We start from the raw sequence: 10,945 nt of genomic DNA, 5'->3' as shown, positions 1-10,945 counted from the left end.
TGTAGTTATGTAGGTATGTATGTATGTATGTATGATGTATGTATGTATGTATGTATGTATGTATGTATTTTATGTTGTAGTCGCTTGGTTCCTTTAGATAGCAAATAAGCAAAATCCCTAGTTTTTATCATTATCGTAGACTATAGTTATGTTTCAACCTACCTCTAAATTATAGCAAGATGACCTAGATGGTTTATCATACATTATATTTATGTCTAAACCTACCGCTAAATAGTAGCAAGAGGACCTACATTGTTTCTATCACATACTACGGTAATGAGTTAATGGCCATTAATTTGTAGTCTTATGTTTTATGATTTATGTTTTTACGTCTTATGAATTATGATATGATTTAGTAGTTTTTCCTTACTGGCCATTAGGCTCATTCGTTTTTATTTTAGATTGTCCAGGTAAATGAGTATGGAAGGCAGGATGGATCCATAGCGGCTTTTGCGTGTGTATTGGGTGAGAACTAATTGAATGGACTGATGGGAAAGATCGAGGATGATTCTTAAGTTTTCAGTGTTTTTAATTTATTATTTATGATTTTTCGCATTTAGTTTTTGAACAATTAATTGAAGGTTTTGTTTTCCTTATGATTTTATATAATAACAATGGGATCCAGTATTTTTCATTTTGTAATAAAGTTCTATTATTTTTGGTATGTATTCCAAGATACTAGTTATGCTTAGTAGTTTTTGATGTTCTGAGTTATGTAAGTTAGTTGGGTCATTACAGTTAAACATATAATCACATATATAGTCACCAAACCTTGACTCTAGCTTGTCTTTAGCGGTGAGTGTACATGAGCAAGTCTTCAGGAACCCTTAAACCTAGATCGCTCTGATACCAAGTTGTAACACTCTGGATGGCCAAGACGATTACACTGTGTATTTTAAATAGTGTTGGACTTGGTAATCAAATCAATTTGATATAAATGTGTAACTAAGGACAATTAGTGGATTAGGGTTTAAAGATTTTTATCGTAGAAATGGTTGTTTTCATTGAAAATTTTGAGTTTGTACATGAGATCCCAAGAAGAATAAGTGTTTACAAAGCATTTACAACTCTTAAAATATAATTACAACGTAGGTCAGCCTATGAAGCAAAATTAAATTTGACTATAGTCCCTGTTGATCCCTCGGCCATGGCGGTCGAGTAGCTGCAAATGTACATGTCGCCCCTAAAGCTCTCCAACTCATAGTTGGTCTAGCTTTCCCTATCCTTTTCCTGCACCACATAGCACCTGTGAGCCAAGGCTTAGCAAGAAAACTTAAATCAATAGATTCAATAAGCTACAGAATACAAATAATTAACTTAGCAGTAATAATCTACCTAGACAACCATATGATCCAAGTTAAAAATCAATATATTAAACAAGTGCAAACGACATTTCTGTGTATTTCAGTGATGTTCAAGCCAAGCTTTCAGATTTTATGGCCAACCCAGACTTTCTTAGGCCGAGTTGCATTCTACATGCTTGATGTCGGCTCCGACTCCCTTAGGCGAGACTTTCAGATTAGCTATAACCAAGCATATCGATTACATAATACTTAAATAGATCCAGCATATACTAGCATGCCCAATCGAATAATCACATTTATAATCATAGTCATATCCATTTATAGGGGGTCCGAGCCCCGATCGCAACCAGGGTGTAGTTTTCTTACCTCGAATTTCGGCGGATAAGGTATGGCGATCTCGAGCATGATCCCTATTCCCGAGACCTAGCGGTATAACCTAGTCTCAATGCAATAATGGATAATCATCAATCATTTAGACTATTTAAGAGCTTCAAGGTAAATTTCTAGCCTTCGGGTCCATGAATTTTACTAAACCAAGTAGTAGAATCCTTCCCGAGCCTTTAGATTTGTGTTCTTGAGCTTAAAAACTCAAATTGGCCAAAGTTCCCTATTTGAGCAGCGGTGCCCCTCAATAGGGCCACAACCTCTGCAACTCAGAGATCATCCTAGGTCTATATCTTGGACATTCAACACAATGCAATCTATGCAGAACCCTAGTGCTAAGGTGGTTCAACGAACCCCCTTAGGCCTCTAACTTCATGTCGGCTACAGCACTCCTAGAACTGCATTGAGGCATGATCCAGCGTTCTCATAAATTTGAACGTTCTTCCTACATTTTCCCCAAGCCAAACCTATTATAATTCACCCTAAACATAACTAAACTCGAAAAATTGAGTCTAGAACTCATAACAACATAACATACACGTCATAATTGCCCCCAAAACCAACCACAATCTTTCCCCAACAATAATTACCCTGGAAACCAACCACAAAGCCAGCACTAATACTTTGTCCAAACCTTAACCAATCAGAGAATTCATAGAAAAATGAGGTTGTGAAGTTTACATGAGTAGTGATTTTGACCCCAAACTATCTCTTGATCCTAATCCCAGCTTCAATCCTTCAGTTCACAGCTTCAAATTTCATAAAATGTTAACCCTTCCCCTTCGATTATCCAAGCTCCAACCAAAGCTATGAGAGGGAGTAAGAGAGAGAACTAACGAGAGAAAGAGAGATAGAGGCTGAGTGTGTTTTGGTATTTCTGATTGTTTCTCAAGGCTTCTAGCCTCAGCCAAGACCAACCAAAGGCTAGGAAAAGACCGTAACGCCCTTGGCCTAAGTGTTTCCCCTCAACACCTTCAATGGCAAGATGATCATTTGCCACATTCCCCGCTAATCCTAAAGTTGTCCTATAAACTGCCAATTAATATTGCCATACTCAAATAATCTCCAAATAACTACCCATTACTCGATAAACTCATAATACACACTAAGTTTTCCCAAAATATCCCTTGGCTCAACCCAAGCCAGGTATTTGACCCCGTTGGGACATTTTTGCTAATCTGCTTACTGGGATCGCCTCGAGCCAATTATTTCAAATATATCAACATAATAATGTGGTCTCAATCACATAACATATATAATTACATTTATACCATTAATGGGAAAAAATTACAAATATTCCCTTATTAACAAGAACAGGCCCACATGCATATTTAATACACATAAACATGCATATATATATATATCTATTCATATTATTATATAATTCACATATGCCACATAGTCACGCATATGTTCAATTAATTCCACATATAAATCAAATTATGCCATCCCGGAACACTAATCAAGGCACTAAGCCTTATTAGCTAATTTGGGACGTTACAACTATCCCCTCCTACTAAACATTTGGTCCTCAAAATTTCCCTAAACAACTCAGGATGCTTACGCTGCATAATTGACTCTAGCTCCCTGGTCGCTGGTGTTTAGCCTTCACCTGCTGACAGGTTAGACACTTTACCACATAGTCGACCACATCCTTCTTCATCCTAGGCCACCAATACAATGACCTTACATCCTAATACATTTTCGTGGTGCCTGGATGTAATGAATATGTTGTGGTATGATATTCATCAAGGATCACTCTTCTGATACCCATGTCCATCGGAACACAAATCCAATCCTTGTATCTCAGCAAACCCGTCTCTCTAATCGAATAGTCCTTAGCCACTGCAGCTAGGACATCTTCGCTAAACTTCATAAACTATGAATCCTCATTTGGCCCTCCTCTATCCTCTACAAGAGAGTAGACTGCAATGTAATATTGGCCAACCGACCCACTACCAACTCTATCTTTGCTCTGGTCATGTCTTCTGCTGATTCCTTCGATTTCTGCTTTGAACTAAACAATTGTCCGGTGCTCCTCCGACTGAAAGCGTCCGTCACTACATTGGATTTCCTTGGATGATAAAGGATCTCACAGTCATAATCCCTTAGCAATTCTAGCCAATGTCTCTATCTCATGTTTAGGTCCTTCTGGATGAAGAAATACTTCAAGCTCTTATGATCGGTGTGTATTTTGCACTTATCCATACAAATAGTGTCGCCACACTTTAAGTGCAATTACCACCACTGCTAAATCTAAATCATGAGAATGGCACCGCTGCTCATTTTCCTTCAGTTGTCGCTATGCGTAGGCAATGACCTTCCCACTCTGCATCAACACACATCCTAACCCCAGTCTCGAAGCGTCGCAATACACCACTAAATTATCCCCAATCTCAGCACCAGAGCAGTAATCGACTGTTGCTTCAATTCTTGGAAACTATTCTCACATCTTTCTGACCATAAAAACTTCAGATTCTTCCATTTCAACTTTGTCAATGGTATAGAAATCTTTGAGAATCCTTCCATGAATAATCGATAATACCCTGCAACCCAAGGAAACTGCTAACCTCTGAGGCGCTCCTTAGCCTCAGCCAATCTCTAACAGCTTCTACCTTGGCCGGATCTACCTTAATCTCATCTCCACCAAAAATGTGACAAAGGAATGTCACCTACGATAACTAAAACTCGTACTTCTTAAACTTGGCATACAATTGGTGCTCCCTGTAACAGTAATTGGAGATGCTGCTCATGCTTTGCCTCTGAACGAGAGTAAACTAGGATATCCTCGATGAAGGAAATTATGAAATGGTCCAGATAATCCTTGAACACCCTGTTCCTCAGATCTATAAATGCTACTGGGGCATTGGTCAACCCAAATGAGATGACTAGAAACTTGTAGTGCCCATACTTCGTGCGAAAGGTGGTGTTCAGGACATCCTCATCCTTGATCCTCAGCTGGTGATAACTAGATCAAAGATCAATCTTTGAGAATACTGTCTTACCCTTCAACTGATCAAACAAGTCGTCTATCCTCGGTAGTGGATACTTGTTATTGATAGTCAGCTTGCTTAACTTCCTGTAATCTATACACATCCTCAGGGTACCATGGCAATCCCGGTAAGTCCTCAGGGAACACATCTAAGAACTCACATACCAATCTGGTCTCCTTTGGTCCCACTAGCATGACCCTAGTGGAATCCATCACACTATCTAGGAATCATATACAACCTCCTTGTAATAGGTCTGTAGCCCTCAAGGATTATATCATGGGAATGCGGTGACCATACACAATACCAACAAAAATGAAGGGGTCCTCACCCTCAGGGTCAAAAGTCACCATCTTTTTCTTGCAATCTATAGTCGCACATACCTGACTAACCAGACCATTTCAAGAATCATCTCAAAGTCATCCATACCCAACTCAATCAAGTCCACTGAGAGTTCCAAGTTTTCCACCATCATTGGAAATGGACTAACCCATCTCCTAGAAACTTCTAGCTCCCCTGTAGGCAATAAAGTCCCAAACCCCGCAGTATTATAATCATATGACCTACATAATCTATCAATCACTCTACAAAAAAAAAAAAAAGAATGTGCAGCACCAGAATCAATTTATATTGTATATGGAGTGCTAGCACTAGAAAGATGACCTGTCACCACCTAGGGACTAGCCTCAGCCTCAGCCTGAGTCAAGGCGAACACTCAAGCTAGAGTCAAGCTGTCCCGCCTTCCTTGGTTCCCTTTTCTTCAAAGTCAAGCAGTCTTTCTTAAGATATCTTACCACCCCGCACAAGTAAAATTCCTTGGCCCGACCTTCTCCCATATGTCCCTTCTTGCACCTAACACACTCTGGGTAACTCCTCCATGTCTCACTGTCTCCTATCGGCCGCCCTGGTAACTCCTCCATGCCTTGGCTCGAGCTTGTCTTTAGTGGAGAGTGTACATGCCCAGCCACTCTTCATGAACCCTTAAACCTAGATCGCTGTGATACCAAGTTGTAACGCCCTGGAAAGCCAAGACCATTACACTGTGTATTTTAAATAGTGTTGCACTTACTAATCAAGTCATTTCGATATAAACGTGTAACTAAGGACAATAAGTGGTTTATTGTTTAAAGATTTTCATCGTAGAAATGGTTGTTTTGACTAAAAAGTTTGAGTCTGTACATGGGATCACAAAAAGAATAAGTGTTTACAAAATACTAAAAACTCATCAAAAATAATCACAACATAAGCCAGCCTAATACAAACAATGAACTTTGCAGTAATAATTTGCTCAAACAACCATATGATCCAAGTTAGCAATCAATAAATTAAACAAGTGCAAACGACACTTCTGTATATATAGGTGATGTTCAGTCCTGGCTTTCTTAGGCCAAGCTTTCAAATTTTATGGCCGACTCCGACTCTCTTAGGCTGAGCTACGTTCTACATGCTTTATGCCGACCTCGACTCCCTTAGGCCGGACTTTTAGACTAGTTATCGATTACAAAATAAATAAAAAGATGAAGCATATTAACCATGCCCATCGAATAATCACATTTATAACCACAGTCATATCCATTTACGGAGGGACCGAGCCATGACCATAACCAGGGTGCAGTTTTCTTACCTTGAGCCTCGAGCAGATAAGGTGTGGCGATCTTGAGCACGATCCCTATTCCTGAGCCTAAGCGGTATAACCTAGTCACAATGCAATAATGGCTAACCATCAATAATTTAGACCATTTAAGGGCATTAAGATAAATTTTGAGCCATTGGGTCCTCGAATTCTACTAAACCGGTTAGTAGAATCCTTCCCGAGCCTTTAGATTTGAGTTCCCGAGCTTAAAAACCCTAACTGGCCAAAGTTCCCTATTTCGGTCGTGACACCCCTCAATAGTGTCGTGATCCTCTGCAAGTCAGAGAACATCCTAGGTCTATTTCTTGGACATGCGCCACGGCGCAATCTACCCAACACTGCGGCACAATGGCGGTTCATCGATCCCCCCTAGGTGTAACGTCCCAAAAATGCTAATAGGGTTTAGTGCCTTGATTAGCGTGCTGGGAGGGCATAACTAGATATATGTGGGATTAACTAATTAAATGTGTTACTATGTTGCATGCATGATATATATGATAGTGTGAGTATGATTATATGCATGTTTATGAGTATTAAATATGCATGTGAGCCCATTCTTGATAATTGGGGCATATTTTTAATATTGACCCCTTGCAGGCATAAATGTTAATATATGTGAGTAAATGATTAAGACCACATTATTATGTGGATATATTTATTGTAAATGGCTCGAGGAGATCCTAGTGAGCGGATTGGCAGAATAGTCACAGTGGGGTTTAATACCCGACTCGGAGCGAGCTTAGGGGTATTTTGGGAAGTTTAACTTATATTTAGGATTTATTGAGTAATGGGTAAGTATTTGGTGATTAAATGGGCATGTCGGGATTAATTGGGAATTTATAGGACGACTTGAGGAGTTAGGGGGAATTGGGGTGAATGACCATATTACCCTTGTGGCAAAAATGAGAGCCTATGTTAATTCAGGGGTATTTGGCCTCTTGAGGTTAAGGGTGGACTTAGACAGGTGGTAGGTTTAAGAAAAAAGTAGAAACTGAGGAAAAAACAAAGGAAGGAACTCTCTCAAGCTCTAAACATTCTCTCTCACAGTTCCCTTTCCTCTTTCTTGAAGACTTAGGCAAAACTTTGGAAAATTATGGTGTTGAGGCTTGAGTTTGAATCTAGAAGCATGGGAGAACAAGCTGAGGGTATGGGACATCTAGATTAAGCTCAGAATTCCCACTGAGTTAAGATTCAAGTAAGTGTTGTTACTGAAATCCTTAGTTTTTCTTAAGTATTTTGAGGTTTTGAATTTATGTTTGCAAAAGTTGATTGATTGTTAAGTTGGGATGCTAGTCCAATAGGATTTTGAGTGTTTCTATGCCTAAGCTATGTGGTTAAGATTCCTAGACTAATTTCTGGACTTGGTTTGGGTTGGGGAGTATAATTGAGGTTTAATTTTGAGGATTTGTCTGGGAAAAATTGCTGGAAAACCCAGAGGATTATGGGTTCACGGGGGTGCGCCGCAACCTAGTTCATGGGTGCCGAGACCTGCGTGCCCCAGATGCCTCGGAAGGGTTTGCTGATTCGTAGGCGTGCCACGACCCTAGGGGGGAAAGTCACGGGCCGCCTCCATCCAGATGCAAAGGATTCGCCTCAGGGCCAGGTCGCGGCCCGCCTAGACAATTTTAGCCTAGGTTTGTCTTAAGGCTCAGGGAGGCTCGGGGATCCAAACTTAAGCGCTCAGGACAATTTCTACTACCTGGCTTAGTAGAAATAGAGGTCTTGAAGGCTAGTATTTTAATCAAAAGTTTTTAAATGGTTTAGAATCTCATGGTTATCCATTATCGCAGTGTGACTAGGATTTACCGCATGGGCTCAGGAATTAAGGATCATGCTTGGGGCTGTTATACTCTTGCTGCTTGGGACTTGAGGTAAGAAAACTGCACCCATGTGGTTGTGTTTGGGAATAAGGTTCCCTGTATTTGAAAATATGTAATGTGTGACTATATTGATGTTAAGCTTTATATGAAAGTACAATCTAAGGGTGCCGCGATTGATGATAAGAGCACTTGATGCAGCTCGGCCAATGTGAGTCGGGGTCAGCTAAATAATCAGAGGAATTAGCCTAAGGGAGTCGGGGTTAGCTAAATAAATAGAGGGCTCAGCCTAAGGGCGCCGACACCTAATCACTTGTAGTACTGATTGAGATGTATGCTTGAGAATATATGTTTTCCGTTGTTTAGTTTAATGCTTATACTTTGTTGACTATTTGGACTTGTTGGGTCGAGGTTGATTAAATGATATTGTTGCTCTTTTATTGGAATTGTTGCCTATAATCTATTGTTAGATGAATATGGTGAATTATATTTACTATCCTTATACTGTTGTGACAAGGTCATTTTTTGTATTAATATTTGATAAGTTTTTCCATGCTTAGATGGTGTTACACTACACCATATAATACTTTCTACAACACATTAATATAAGCTTATTTAAAAAGTATTATAATTGATAATATAAAAAAGCAGTAAAGTGAAAATTGGAAAAACAAGTGGCGGGCCTTAAAAAATTATAATCGCCAGAAGAAAAAATGTGTTATACTATTATCTAATTCTTAATCCAGATCTCTCTTTCTCTTTCTTTTCTTCTCCTTTTTGCTCATCATTCTCTCTCCTCTCTCTCGGTTGTCTTTCTCCCACCAAACATCTCTGCTTCACTCTTTATCTCTCGCCTTTGTCTTTGTGGACATTGACCGCTACCTTCCCCTACATGCGCTGGCTAGGGATCTTCAAAGTGTCGTCGAAGCTTCGACCACGCGGGCCCAAGCCCTCACACGACACCAGAGGCAAACGACGACACTGGAGGCCAGCTCTTCTTCTCCTCTTCCCTATGTGCGGCCAAGCCTTCTTCTTCCCTGGATCAGACCAGCTAGCTCCATCCAGCTTTCAGACCGGGCATTCTTCGTCACCCAGCACCTTCTCCAGCCTAGAGCCATGCAAGCCGAGCATTTCAGCCTCTCCATCTCCCTCACAGTGACAGGCACGAATATTTTTGTATTTCTCTCTTTTTTTAATTCTTTCGGCGATGATTTTTTTCTCTCTACAAAATAACTTATAGTTCAACAAATTTGATTGAGTATTACTGATTTTGTTGAAAATGTGTGTATTTGATAGTGGTGTTCCATTATCTGTGATTCATTTAGCTGGTGGGAAGTGTTTATAAAATATACATTTTAACTATATAATTAATGTAGTTAGGATGTTTGATTGAATGTTTGAATGAAAAAAAAAAGCTATAGACATCTATTTATTTGATTGCTTTCTTATTTCTGGTGCAGAACTGCAGTACTGCTGGCTCTACTTCGCCAGCTGGAGAAGTGGGACTTGTAGAGAATAATGAGACAAGTTAACATGTAACTAATGTTAAGGTAGAGTTGGGGTGTTTGGTTACTGAGTTTGGTTGGAAGGTCAGAAGGTTGGCTCCAATTGGTGATGAGATAAGAGAAGCATCTCATATTCAAGCTCAAGCTTTTTATGAATATGCTTTTGTGTTTAATGTCTTTTTCTTTGAGTTACTTAAGGTTTGTTTTATTCTCCGTTTGTTATATTTACATATTTGTTTAATGGGTTATCTTTATAAAAAGGGAAGAAAAAAATATTGTTTAATATGCATTATTTATAAGCCGAAGTGCTTGCTGGGCTTATGTATAAGCTTAGCAACTCACCCCAAGATAGGTACAATAGAAGCTTTCTGAGATGAACAATTTTTAGTAGAGTTTAAAAAGTTTGATTCAATTCATTATTTGAATCCATAATATTGGTATGCTTGCTTGGTTGCTGAGGCTGAAACTGGTGGTGACACCTCTAGTTCCGATTCCAAACAAGGACTTGTGGGAGTGGTAGATGTTATCGTTTTGAGAGACCAAAACGTACTTAACAATCTTCCACCTGATTCAGAAGAATACTTTTACATCTCAGGAATTGCTGTCTTGGAAAGTTTCAGGTTTATGGTCCTTCCTATTCTATAAATTTTAATATCCATTTATGCACTGTACATATTTGACTCATAATGAAACTATCAGGAGGAGAAAAATAGCAACTGTGTTGCCAAAAGCTTGTGACATGGTATCGAGTCTATGGGGTTTCGTCACATATATATCATAATGTAGTTCAATAAATTCTTGAATTGTTTTCTTTTTTACAAGGAACAAAACTATATTCCTTGACTTGGGTTTTCCAGTTTATGGTTCTTATTCTTTGTAACATGGGTTTGATTCTCTTTGGTGGAGAAGCACTTAAGGTAATGACCAACTCTTATTATACCAAAACATGTTTATATAGACATATTAAGTATAAACTGTAAGAAATTGCCCTTATTCATTCTCAAAAAATAGGAAGTTAATTCATTACTCATTGGCCACCCATTTGGGTGGTCTGATTCTCTTAGTCTCGTGGTATAGTACAACATTAGATTTATTTCTTTTTTTTTTTCATTTCTTGGTTATCTCTTTGGTCTTTGGAAATAGGAAGCACAAGTCTCTCTAAAGGTAATTTTGATATCTGTTTGTTATTTCTCGGTTAATTCCAAATTATTTTCTAAATTCTTCACTTTAGAGAAATTTTTAGCTTATATTTCAGTTTACAACAATTGTTTCTGAGTGTGCCAACATGAGAAGAGTTCACGATGTAGGGAAT

This window comes from Humulus lupulus, chromosome 5, assembly GCF_963169125.1.
Source record: "Humulus lupulus chromosome 5, drHumLupu1.1, whole genome shotgun sequence".
NCBI lineage: Eukaryota > Viridiplantae > Streptophyta > Magnoliopsida > Rosales > Cannabaceae > Humulus > Humulus lupulus.
This window is presented reverse-complemented; position numbering follows the sequence as displayed.